Source organism: Polyodon spathula, chromosome 6 (assembly GCF_017654505.1).
Source record: "Polyodon spathula isolate WHYD16114869_AA chromosome 6, ASM1765450v1, whole genome shotgun sequence".
NCBI lineage: Eukaryota > Metazoa > Chordata > Actinopteri > Acipenseriformes > Polyodontidae > Polyodon > Polyodon spathula.
In genome coordinates, this window is record NC_054539.1 from 49,265,354 (window position 1) to 49,277,869 (window position 12,516).

Sequence of the window (12,516 nt, forward strand, 5' to 3'; positions counted from 1 at the left end):
TTTTCAGTATTTTTCTTTACCTCTTCTCTCCCATTCTCTACTCATAGACACTCCTCCCACTGCATCCAATCTGCGCAAGAATTGAAGCTGTTCAGTCTTGAAAAAAGAAGACTACGTGGCGACCTAATTCAAGCATTCAAAATTCTAAAAGGTATTGACAGTGTCGACCCAAGGGACTTTTTCAGCCTGAAAAAAGAAACAAGGACCAGGGGTCACAACTGGAGATTAGACAAAGGGGCATTCAGAACAGAAAATAGGAGGCACTTTTTTACACAGAGAATTGTGAGGGTCTGGAATCAACTCCCCAGTAATGTTGTTGAAGCTGACACCCTGGGATCCTTCAAGAAGCTGCTTGATGAGATTCTGGGATCAATAAGCTACTAACAACCAAACGAGCAAGATGGGCCGAATGGCCTCCTCTCGTTTGTAAACTTTCTTATGTTCTTATGTTCTTATGATTGGCAGGCGGGTCAAACAGGGCTACAGATCCCCCCCCCCCCGCAGGATTACTCGTGTGCCCAATAGCCAGTACAGGTCTCCCCTGCCACACTTTTCTTTTAAGAGTGAGGCTATAAAAATGTATGCCAAAAAGTGCCTAAAATGAGTGAGTCTCAAAATAAGTGAGACTTGAAATGTCTTCACTACATCCCAGCCATGTTTAAATACATTAACCTAAACAAATCTTGCTTATCAATGCAAGGAATATTCTAAAAGCTATTGAACACATGGTCTGCTTTATCCAGCATACAATTAATATAAATGTAATAATCATATACATTTCTTATTATACCCAGCATACCAAGCCCATAGTTGCCTTATGACAGTAAAGTGTTTGGATTTTACTATTAGAAATTAGAAATTAGATTTATGAAAAGAATAAAACTATAGTTTTCAGCTGCTAACTGATGCAAGTATGGTGCTCTGGACCGTGGTTGGTTTTACCAAATATCAGGTTGTTTTGTGAAAAGTTATTTTGGTAACATCTTTGATTAGCCATACAAAAGCAGCATTGTTCTTTACAGCATAAAATTTACAGTGTATTCAGCATGTAGTACAGTATCTCAGTGCAAAAGTAAATTCAAGCATCTGTTAGTAATGGTCCTTTTTTATACTTAAGGTAAAAGACCCACTGAACAAATATGTATTTTGTCTGCTGCAGAAAATACAAAGCGCTAACAATGGGGTGGGTAAGCCACTTGCTCCAATTAAGCATAATTGTTTCACAAGAGTGAGGTGACGATCAGGAGATCAAGAAAAAATTACATATTCTACTGGCAGTTAATTAGCCATGCAAGGAACCATTCAAACAAATATTCTTTTCTAATAGGAATGATTATCATGCAGGTCTACAGATGTCAATATCACAGCTATTCAAATACTTCTTTTTCTCACTAATTATAGGCTGCAAGGCTCTCGTGACAAGGTTTTGCTCCCGAAGAGCTAATTTATAACTGCAAGAATATTTTATGTCTTCAGTTGTAACAGCTACAAAACTTAGCAAATCAGCACTATATGTGCAGGAACACTTGAGTATATTTATTTAAACGTCTGTCATTGTGGTAATTTGTACTTGCATTTCCAGTTAGATTTGGTCTGGTTTATGTAAAAATGAGAACTGAAAAAAAGAAAAAATATATCCAACCCTTTATATGTTGATAACTGTATCCCTTATGCAAGCTCAATTCATATAATAAAGCATAACAAACACAACGAGCTCTATGCTTATGCACTATATAGTGTGTGAAATCATTCATACTGGATTATTAATTGGCCTACAAAGAGTTTCAAATGAAATATGATGGATACCATTACTAACTAATTCCAATGAATAACAGCTGACCACTCTAGGCTACTCATTTACAATCTGTGGTGCCTTTATTAATGGTACAAGAAAGAAAAAAATGTTACTTTCATTTTTACAGTCATTTGAAATAATTAAGAATAATTCCAATCATATGGTTTACTTTAGATGAACAATTTGCAAGTTTATAATAATAATGTATTTGATTGAAACCATTTATTGTGACCACACGACAAAAATAAAATAAAATCAAGTTTGCTGGGGGAATCCAAGGCTGCTCTAGGGATACCTACAAGGGTACAGTTTTGTTTTGTTTTTTTTCTTTTAGTTTTTAGTGCATAAAATGTAAATGTGCTTTCTAGTTTAAGATAAAGAATGAAAATGAGAAGCAAGAACTGAAAAGCCTCCGTAAACATTTCCAAGCAAAACAATACAACACTCTACAAACAATTTCACCATTGATTTGTACAATAAGCTTAACACTAGAACCGTGACATTTCGGACAACATACAACCGCCGCACATACAAAATCTGTGGCTCAATTTTAAAACAGCTTCGATATAAAAATGAGAAACAAACAATCGGATACAAGTTAATATTTTTATTTATGACCATCATAGATAATATTTTTTTTTACAGCAGAAACAACATATTTACATTGAAAATTAAATATTCTCTTATTAGAAAGAGCACATACATAAATATGAAATATGAACTGTAATAAAATTAACTTTACGCTATAAAGTTTGACTCATCTATTACCTGTAAATCTAGCATTCTCTGTATTTCACTTTTAATGACTACTCTCCTGGCTTCAGGTACCTGATAAGGCTTTACGTTAACTATTTGACCTGGCTTGGTTATAATCTGTTGGATTACATCTGTTTGTCCCGGTAGTTTTGAAAACACCATTATGCTCTTCGCTATAAATTCCAGGACCTCCCGCTGCTGTTCAACTGACAGTGTTTCCCCTATTTTGACAGCTGGCTCTGCTGAATTACTATCAGAGATGGTAGGTGTTCCCAAGGCAACCAATGCTTCTCTGTCCCTCCATGCTTTTAAAATATTTACGTGATGAATCTACTCAAGTTTCCTTCTATCCTGACTGTTTAGCCTGTATAATTTACCGGTCCTACTTTCATATGGCCGATGCCACTTAGCCAGGAACTTACTATCTACTCTAGTTTTTGCATTTCTGTTGTAAGTGTTTCTCTGGGGTTCCTGGGCATGTGTTGTTTAACAATAGGCATGACTGTCAAGATCCAATCTTGCATTTGAGAAATGTGCTCAATTACAATCCGACTGGTTCTTGTTCTCAGGTCTCTTTGGTAATATCCAGAAAGCCTCTGGGATGTCTCTCGTACAAGAACTCAAAAGGCAAGAAACCCAAAGAAGCTTGTGGAACTTCATGTATGGCAAACATTAAGTAAGGTAATAGGCAATCCCAATTTTTCCCATGTCAAATGCTTTTTGGAGCATGTTTTTCAAGGTTTTGTTAAAACCTTCCAGGAGTCCGTCTATTTGTGGATGGTACTCGGAAGTTCTTGTTTTTTTTTTATCTCTTTGGTGACAGGTGACATGAACGATGTACTCTGGTCAGTCAATATTTATTTGGGAATTTTTACCCTACTGAACATTTGCATTAACTCCTTAGCAATATTTTTCGCTGACGTGTTGCAGAGCTGGACAGCCTAGCGGACAAATGGTGATTCAATAATAGATCGTGGAATTAGTGGGCTTCAAAACCTTTTCACCTGTACTTGTTCTAACAGGACACCTGGCGCAATGCCATTCAATGTCTACATGAAGGCCTGGACAATAAAACCTAGCCGTGACCCTATCCTTTGTTTTCTCAGTGCCCAAATGTCACCCTGTGGCAGAGCACAGCTCTGCTCTTTAGAAATTGGCAGGGATGGGGTTAAATTCCCCTACCTGCCTTGGTTCATTGTGTTCAGGTGGCTGGGGTTGATTAGATGATTAGTTTAATTAACGATCAATCAGCGCCCAGCCACCTGACATAAAAAAGGAGGCCTCTGCTTCTCATTTGGGAGGAGGGAACTGAGGAAGCAGGTTGTTTTTTTTGATTGTTTGGAAAGTTTGAATCCAGTGAAGGCATTGCCCAGCCTGGAAATTGTTATTTTTGTAAGTTTTGCTTTTTGTCTTTCTTTTTGTGTTTAAATCGCTTTGTTCTGGCCCTTGTGTCCTTTCATTTTTGTGTTTATTTATAATAAAATAGTTATTTTTTTGAACTACAGACTGTCTCTGGGCCTCTATCCACTCGCCAGCCTGCCACACCCCCTAATACATGTTCAAGCACTAAATCCAATACTGTCCTTCTAACGTCCCGTGGAATCAGTAATTGTTCTACCTCATCAACCCCCCTTTTTTCCACACAATACAGTAAGTTATTTTTCATTTCAAAATATGGTCAGCTAAAAAGTATTTCAGGGTTTACAGGCATACCACTTATCATTACCAAATTTTCACAAGCAAACTATAGACTTTTGTCATTCAGTTGAACAGTACCAAAGTTTTCCCTTGGCAAGTTTAAGACTATTAACTCTCTGTCTTCTATGTTATCAGTAGGGGGTGGACCAGCACTACTTCCTGGCCCCTGTTCATCCCCTACCATCCCCTACTAGATTGGGGTGAGCTTTATTTGTACCAAGTCAATTTCCTTTTTGCAACTGTCAGAGTTCCCCACAGTTATAAATTAATCTGAAAATGGAAATAAGACTCCTAGCTCTTCCCTCTGTGCCTTGTGGCTATAATTTTTTTCTTTTAGAAATCATCTCTAGTTTGTGTAGTTTTTATACTTGCTGTCTATCCTATCTCCATTCCGCTCTGAATGGCTACATTCAGTGGTCCCTTATAGGTTACTGTAGTGTCACTGTCAGTCATTTCATCCTTTTTGACAGATCTCGTTGACTGAAGCAGAGTTAGAATGCCTGTGCACTTTCATTTGCCTGATACAGTGCCCGTCATTCAAAGTGCCTACTTTGTAATTAGCGGGTTAAGGTGTAGGTAAGCTTTTGCTATAGGTATATGTTGACAGTTACTAGTTTGATATTAAAATGGGGTGCAAAAGGAAAACACTTAATGAATATTTTTCACAATACCTTGATCGATGGTGGAAGTCTCCGCAGCAGGACGAAGCAGGCCCATCTGTCTTGCCTTCACGTGACTCTGAGTCCAGCTGTGCTGAAGCAGGAGAGGGGCAGACCTCAGCCTCCGAATAATAAGTGCTAGTTAGTTTTGTTCAACTATCTCTAGCTTTGTTCTGTGTATATTATTTTTACATGTTAATTTGTGCTATAAAAGTCTGTGTAATACACTTTTATATGCTGCCGTTTCTGCGGTTTATTTGAGACAACTTTTAAATGTGTGTAGGGTCTTTATCTATTATAGTTCCGCTATGACCAAATGTTATCTCAATTAGAATGTTGGTAACCATGGTTTTGTTGCATGTTGAATATAATAAAGCTGTTTCGCTAAATGAGACGTTTCTCAATGGCATAAAAAGTATGTTTTTTTTAAAGCATAAAGGTTGATTTCACCCATTATCTGCTTGAATGGAAAATTAAAGATCGAAAACAATGATAAATTCTTTAATCAAAGTTAATCAAACAAAATGCACGTAAAAAAATTACATGTAAGGAATGAAAATGTATCTTGCAACAAAGCTGTTATCTGAATATGGAATGGTAATGTAAACCTATAGAAAAGTACAAGTTTTTGTTTCAATATAGTCCATATTCATAAAGCATTTTAATAAAATAAAAATAAACATCTGAACTGCCTATAGGGACTGTTAAATTAGCACATGAAAGATTGATCCGAAACTTTTGTGTTGTTTTCTAATATGGAAAAAAGGTAAATGCTTTATAAATATGGCCCTACAGTATGTTTTCTCCAGATTTCTTGGAAATCCTGTGGGTATTAAAGTGTGTGGAGGGCTTGGCTAGTAAATGTTAATCTCTGATCCATACATGTTTGTGGTTGGCTAACCGAAGGAGTGTACTGTGAAGAGTTGTAGAGCCTGGCATTACCCAAGTTATTTTTACCTCGACAGATTTCAAGGTCATCACCACTCTGTTAACTGTAATAATAGCTAAATAATAAATACAATTGTATTTAGTTAACTGTAATAATAACTATAACAAACAAAAATATTGTGAACCACTGTTTTAGAGGAATGAGTTAGGCTTCATTTTCACCTTAAAAACTGTACAAATAGATAGCTTAAAAGTCTCTTCTATTAGCTTCTGGCTCGGTATATGAAGTGTAAATGAAGTCAAGAGCATCATCTATTTTTAAAATCACTTTTTATATACTGTGAAAAGAATTGCTCCAGTTTTCCACCCACTTTAGGAAGTACATTTTTGCTGGTCCCCATCAAGTTCACAGTTTACAGTACAATTGAACGCTGTATGCTTTGGGGTCACCATAAGGTTCACAAACATTACTATCTCGTCATCTGGTAGACAGATAAATCTTATTTTAGGCAAACCTAAGTGTACAGTAAAGGTTACAACATCTGCAGCCAATTAAGCAAAAAAACGTCATAAAAAAACATTTATTCCAGTTGGAACCATGTGCTTCCAGTTCAGAAGCAGTGGAAAAATCAAATGGACCTTTGTAGTCTGTTTTTGTTTCTCATATTCCATCTAAAAGTCTATATTGCAGCATCTGGTAATTTGGCCTTTCATCATATCCCAATGTTTTAACATAGGATAAAAACCTGGCTATTTCCCCTAAGGGCAGATAAAAGAACAAGGTCTTGGTTATGGCTATACTGCATTGAAATGTTCTCTACCCAATGGCCTCAGGGGTGAATTCGGCCCTCCAGATTACTCATTGTATCTCTTGATCCTTTCTATATAAAAGAAAAGAAAAATAGGAATGTTAGTACAGAATGCACAGCTCCCTATGCAATTGATTTCCAGGAGCTGCAAATCTTTACAACTTTTATTTAGTGTCACTTTAACCTTATTATCAAGCGTTGTTCACCAGGTAACAGTCATTACAGAATATTATGACTAGTCCAGTCACAGTGTATCAGTGCCACAATCACTCTAACATTCCAACTTTCAGCAACCGACGATTGTCAAGCAAGTAATGGCTTGCCATATTTCAGTTACTGCCACATATGGGCTATTTCACAGTACTAGTAAACCGCTGTTGCAATATTGGTAAGGCACCTTTTTAAGTATTGCTTACCAATGTTTAAAGATGCTGTTGAGCACAGCAGGCCCTGTATGTTTCTTTAAAATGTATCTACCAGTAGTTCCTACAGTGGGTCCCATGGAAGATTTACAGCGGTAAACTCACGGTAACTCAAGGCATGTAACGGTATATCACGGTCATTGTTCTGTGCAGGTTAGTGTATAATCTTTTTAATTTTTTATTTATTATTTATTTAGCAGAGTGCATCAGAGAGTTCTTAGGAATTTAATGGGCTGTATACTGTTGTTTGTTAACGAGATGATTTCTGCTTTAGTTAGCCCCCTCTGTCTATTGGGGTAACGTGTCAGTACTGTATTAACAAACATACCCCATTTTTTAAGTTAATTTGTTGACTGAAAACTAAACTATAAAAGCAAAACAATCTATATTTAACAGAAAACAAACACTCTTCCCATACAAATGCAATTGAAATATAGATGCTGTTCATAGATTTTGTGTGTGTGTGTGTGTGTGTGTGTGTGTGTGTGTGTGTGTGTGTCTGTTATATCGTTTCTTTGGGACTTCTAGAAGATTTCTATCAAGCTGGACGGTTCAGTGGGTTACAGTATTTTTAATATTTAATCTCCAGTTAAGGTCTACAGCCCCATATGGTTTATAAAAATAATTTTAACATATTTAAGTTTGTGTTACTTAAATGCCCATTTCATTCAAGTTTGTAATAACTTTTTATTAATATTTAGATTTTGGGAAAATGCACTTTTTGTTACAGATTATTTGAGATTACAGGGTTGTGTGATTTTGAGGAGTAAATAGTACATGTTACTGTTGTGCAGTTCACATAACATGATCTCAGATCTGACCTCAGGGGAACCATCAATCCAGAGCATATCATCTCAAGATAATCTCAGTGAGTTTCTATGTGGATAAATATAATTAAGAACGTCCATAGCAGTAGCTATTTTTTCAAGTACAGTCTTTGTTTTATGGAATATATAGTTATGTTTATTTATTTTTTAAATTTGTGATAAGGATTCATTAGTCAAAATACCTTTATTGTGAAAAGTGTATGTCTCTGGCAGACATCGTTGTAGCTTAATATCAAAGGAGTGATCCTTTAATGATCTGGAACTGATCAATTGCACCAAAGTTCCTGATCTATAAATAACAATGCCTTTATAAATACTATATACTACCGTACTCTTACTATATTAAATAATATTTGAATAGTATTTTTTTTAAAAACAACTATTTATTAATGTATGGGTTAGGCTGTATTGTTTTTATATTGTTCTAAGATATCTTTTTTTTTTAACACTCATGCTCTTATTAAATCAAAATAAATTTAATGAGTCAATTTGTTCATGGTAATAAACATAATATATAAACATCACACACAAAAACATATTTATTATGGTGAATATTTGGGCATTTTTCTTGGTTATTCTGCTCGCAACAAAACAGAATAAAAACAATACCAGCCTATTATTTGGGTCATTGGTGCAATCTTCCATTTATGCCAAACATTTGATCCAAGAGATGGAACTGTTTTGGCCCATGCTACTCGTTATTAAAAACTGCAAGAGGCAATTTGGATGGTGGTTACATACATTGATATAACTGTTAAATTATCATTCATAATCATAGTTACATTTGAGCTAATTTTTTTGTACACATTATTTCCTGTTGTTTTCTGACACCACATTTCTTTGTTCTCATTTGTCTATTTGTAAATGCAGCTCCACCAGTACTGATTCTGGAGCTTCACACAGCTATTAACCTTTTTTTTTTTTTTTTTTACTATGTTCGTAAAAAAAAAAATATACATTCCATTTTATTAGAAAAGAGCTAGTGTATCTATCCTGTCCTATCTGTAGCACTGTAATGAAGGAACCTCCACCCCAGATAAGGAGGCCACCCAGTTTGAATACAGAGAAAGAATGTGATTGCACAAATTTTCTGTATTGCTTTATAAAATGTATAATACAGAGCTGCTTCTCTGTTATTTCATTGTGGCTTTTAATTTATGTGCCATTAACAGCATCTTTTCAAAACCAGAGTACTTCAATACCGTTTGTGTTTGAATTTTCAACATTGTGTCTCAGATAGCAATTAGACATGCCATGGTTGAAATACAATGTTTCAATTCAAATTAGATGCAACATTTTACAATGGCAGGAGCTGGTAAAATGTTGCAATACACAAAAGTATTAACTTCTATACAATTTGTATTGTGAATTGACCAACACAGTGCTTTTTAACACTCATCATTTATATTCAGGTATAGAGGTCCTGAAACCATCCCCCACACTAGCCTGCAAATAAAGTGGTTTCACCTCCCCACTCCTCTTGCTTTGAAGATAGGTATTATGAAACTAATTGATGTTCTAGGTTTGAACATCCAAGAACACAACTGTACAACCCCAGACCCACTCCCCTGGAATGCCAAGAAAAGTAGTTCATCATCTTTCATTACTCCACACAATAAGCTTTATTCCAAAATGCAATGTGTTTTGTTATAGGAAAATAAAACGTAATAAAAGGATTTTAATGTTTTTTTGTTAGTTTGTGACCATTTTTTAATGATGCATTTAACATACCACAACTATATATACAAGTAGTAATAAAATATAAAAAACATTTATTGATTTTGTACATAAGAATCTAACAGGGTAAATAATGTCTACATCGTGGTCATAATATCAATTATGTTTTCTAGCCAAAGTAAGATATTATTTTTTTGCTTTTATTTAACATTTATCCAACTATATAATTGGCACCGTGGTAAATATAGATATTTCTATCTAATATATATATAATTATAATATTAGTAATATTATATATATATATATATATCTAACTTACTGTTTTTTTTGATACTAATTTTCAAGCGAACACTTACTGTTTAAAATGTGATACATTGTTAGTAATTTGAAGCAACTCCTCCTGTTGTTCAACCAAGATATTTTTTAAAGTTATAAAGAAACACACACCATCTGGTGGTTCTTTGGGGGTGGGGTTTTTTCACAAATATAGTTGTTTAACCTGCGATGCACTGTGTATCTGTTACCTTCTGCACCTACCATGGTACTGAGGAGATGTTCAATAGAACCCACTGTACCAAACACATCTTGCTGTAAAAAGAAATGGAGTGATTGGAACCAGTAGAAAATCTACTGGCAGCAGTCTTGGGGGGACACACACGCACATACCTGGTACTTTTTGTAAAATGGGTCATCCTATTAACTCACTCTTTATTTGAATTTGGATTAACTTGACATCAGTTTCTCCTAAAGAAATATTACAGAAATCACCACAAACTTTAATAAAAACACATTCCTCCAGCTGCCGGTTGAGAACCACTGCTGCAATAGATTACTACCTGGAGAAAACAAAAGTGAATAGTGCAAAAGGTTTAAAAGCATCCAGACTTCAGATTGTTACCTGAAGCAAAAAAGTTGTTTTGTCATCCATTTTTTATTTTTATTTTTTTAAGAAAAGTCAGTTTTCCAAAATGCAGGGAATGGGTTTGCTCTATAAATAACCTCTCAGTACAAATTCACCCTTACTGCTGGCAATCACATTATCCAGCTGTCACAGAAACACAAAGCACTGTGGAGATGAGCAGACCCTTTGCAAAAACAATAAATTACAAAGATTTTGTGCAACATTCACGTAGGATGTCATGGCATATAAAGAGATGAAACCTTGGGTTGCAGATCCTCTATTTTTCTGCCCACTTTCAAGATTTGAGCCTAATACAATGATACAGGAGTTCATGCAATTCATATATTAGTCCTAAGGAAGGGGTATATGGTATCATTAAGTTCAATGTATATCACATGCACATTTCCAAATTCAAGACATTACTGATGCATGTTTTAGTCTTATCTTGAAAGTCCAGCTGTCAGTGCACTCTTTACAAGGTTGTGCATAAGGCATACTTACACTTCCTGAATCCCCTAGCGATGCATATTCCACCATCCTGCCATCATAATTATTAATTTTTATACAGTTTTTGATATTGAAATACATTTGCTGTTGTGTTATGTGATTAGAAAGCAAAATGTGCAGTGCTGCATTAATAGTTTTAAAAGATCTATTGCTTTCTGGCCTCATGATGTCCCAACCTGCATCTTGTGATGATGTCTACCTTCCTCTTATGATCTCATCTTTCCTTTAGGAATTCCTGAAGAAATACAGCACATTTGGTTACAGGGGAAGAACACTGAATTACAGAACTTGGGAGGTTTTCCATAAGCCTTATAGGGAAATAAATAAAAACAAATTAGCAACAAAAATATTTCAGTGAAGTCCCCCCCCCCCCGTTTGCACAATTACTGAATATTCACAGTATGGAGAATCCACAGTGTGGATGAAATTGCAATTGAATAGACAAATTAATGATGATAACGAATTTGTCCAAAAACCTTGTTCATGGGTGCTGACAGCTATCAGCAATGTTGGCTGACTAGCAAAAACACGACGAAAAGTAGTGTGTGTGTTTTTTATTATTTGTCAGGTAAACGGCTTAGCCGTCCCGCGAGTGAGTCAGGGAACCGGCAAATGTATAATTGGTGCTCAAAGAGAGCTAGGTTTTGTTTTCGTTTTGTTTATTTTGTAATAAAATTAAAGTGCACATCGAGTCTTCCCAGATCTTTGGGCACGCTCGGAAAACAAAGTTAACACAATACTAGAAGGTCTTCCCAGATCGAGCCTGTGTGTCGGACACATCACCTTTAGTCGGATTATATATATATATATATATATATATATATATATATATATATATATATATATATATATATATATATATATATTGCAGTGGAGTGGAGGGTTTCAGTGATTGGCCAATATCTTTTGGTATGCTAAGGAATCCATTTTACCATGTATTGGAACTAAATTTCCTGTGTCATTAGAGAAAAAACAGCCTCATAGAAGGATATTAACACCTCCATCATTGAGAGTAGGTATGGTGTTCCTTTTTTTGTACGCTTCACCAGACTTTCTCCAAACATAACGACTGTCAGCGTGACCAAATATCTTAATTTTTGTTTCCTCACTCCACAAAACCTTTGACCAGAACTCATATCCATCATTCAAATGCTATTTTGCAAACTTTAAGCAATTGTCCATGTGACATTTTTTCTAAGAGGGGCTTTTTACTTGGCCTGTGACCATTGAGACCTTCACCATGCAATACTTGACCTATGATTGAAATGGAAACCCCAGTCCCACTTACAGCCAATTTGCAGTCAATCTGAGATTGTTATTAACCTTCCTCACAATTCTTCTACTTGTTTTTGGTAAAATAACCTTCTTTCTTCCAGATCGAGGGAGAGCTGTGACAGTACCATGAGTTGTGTACTTCTTGATAATAGAAACAATAATTGAAATTGGGATACTCAAATGTTTGGAAATCTTGTATCCTTCTCCAGCTTTATGACAATAAATAATTTTCTGTTTAAGGTCTTCAGCTATTTACTTTTTCCCATATCGATTTATTGGTAATGACAGCAATCATCCTATGT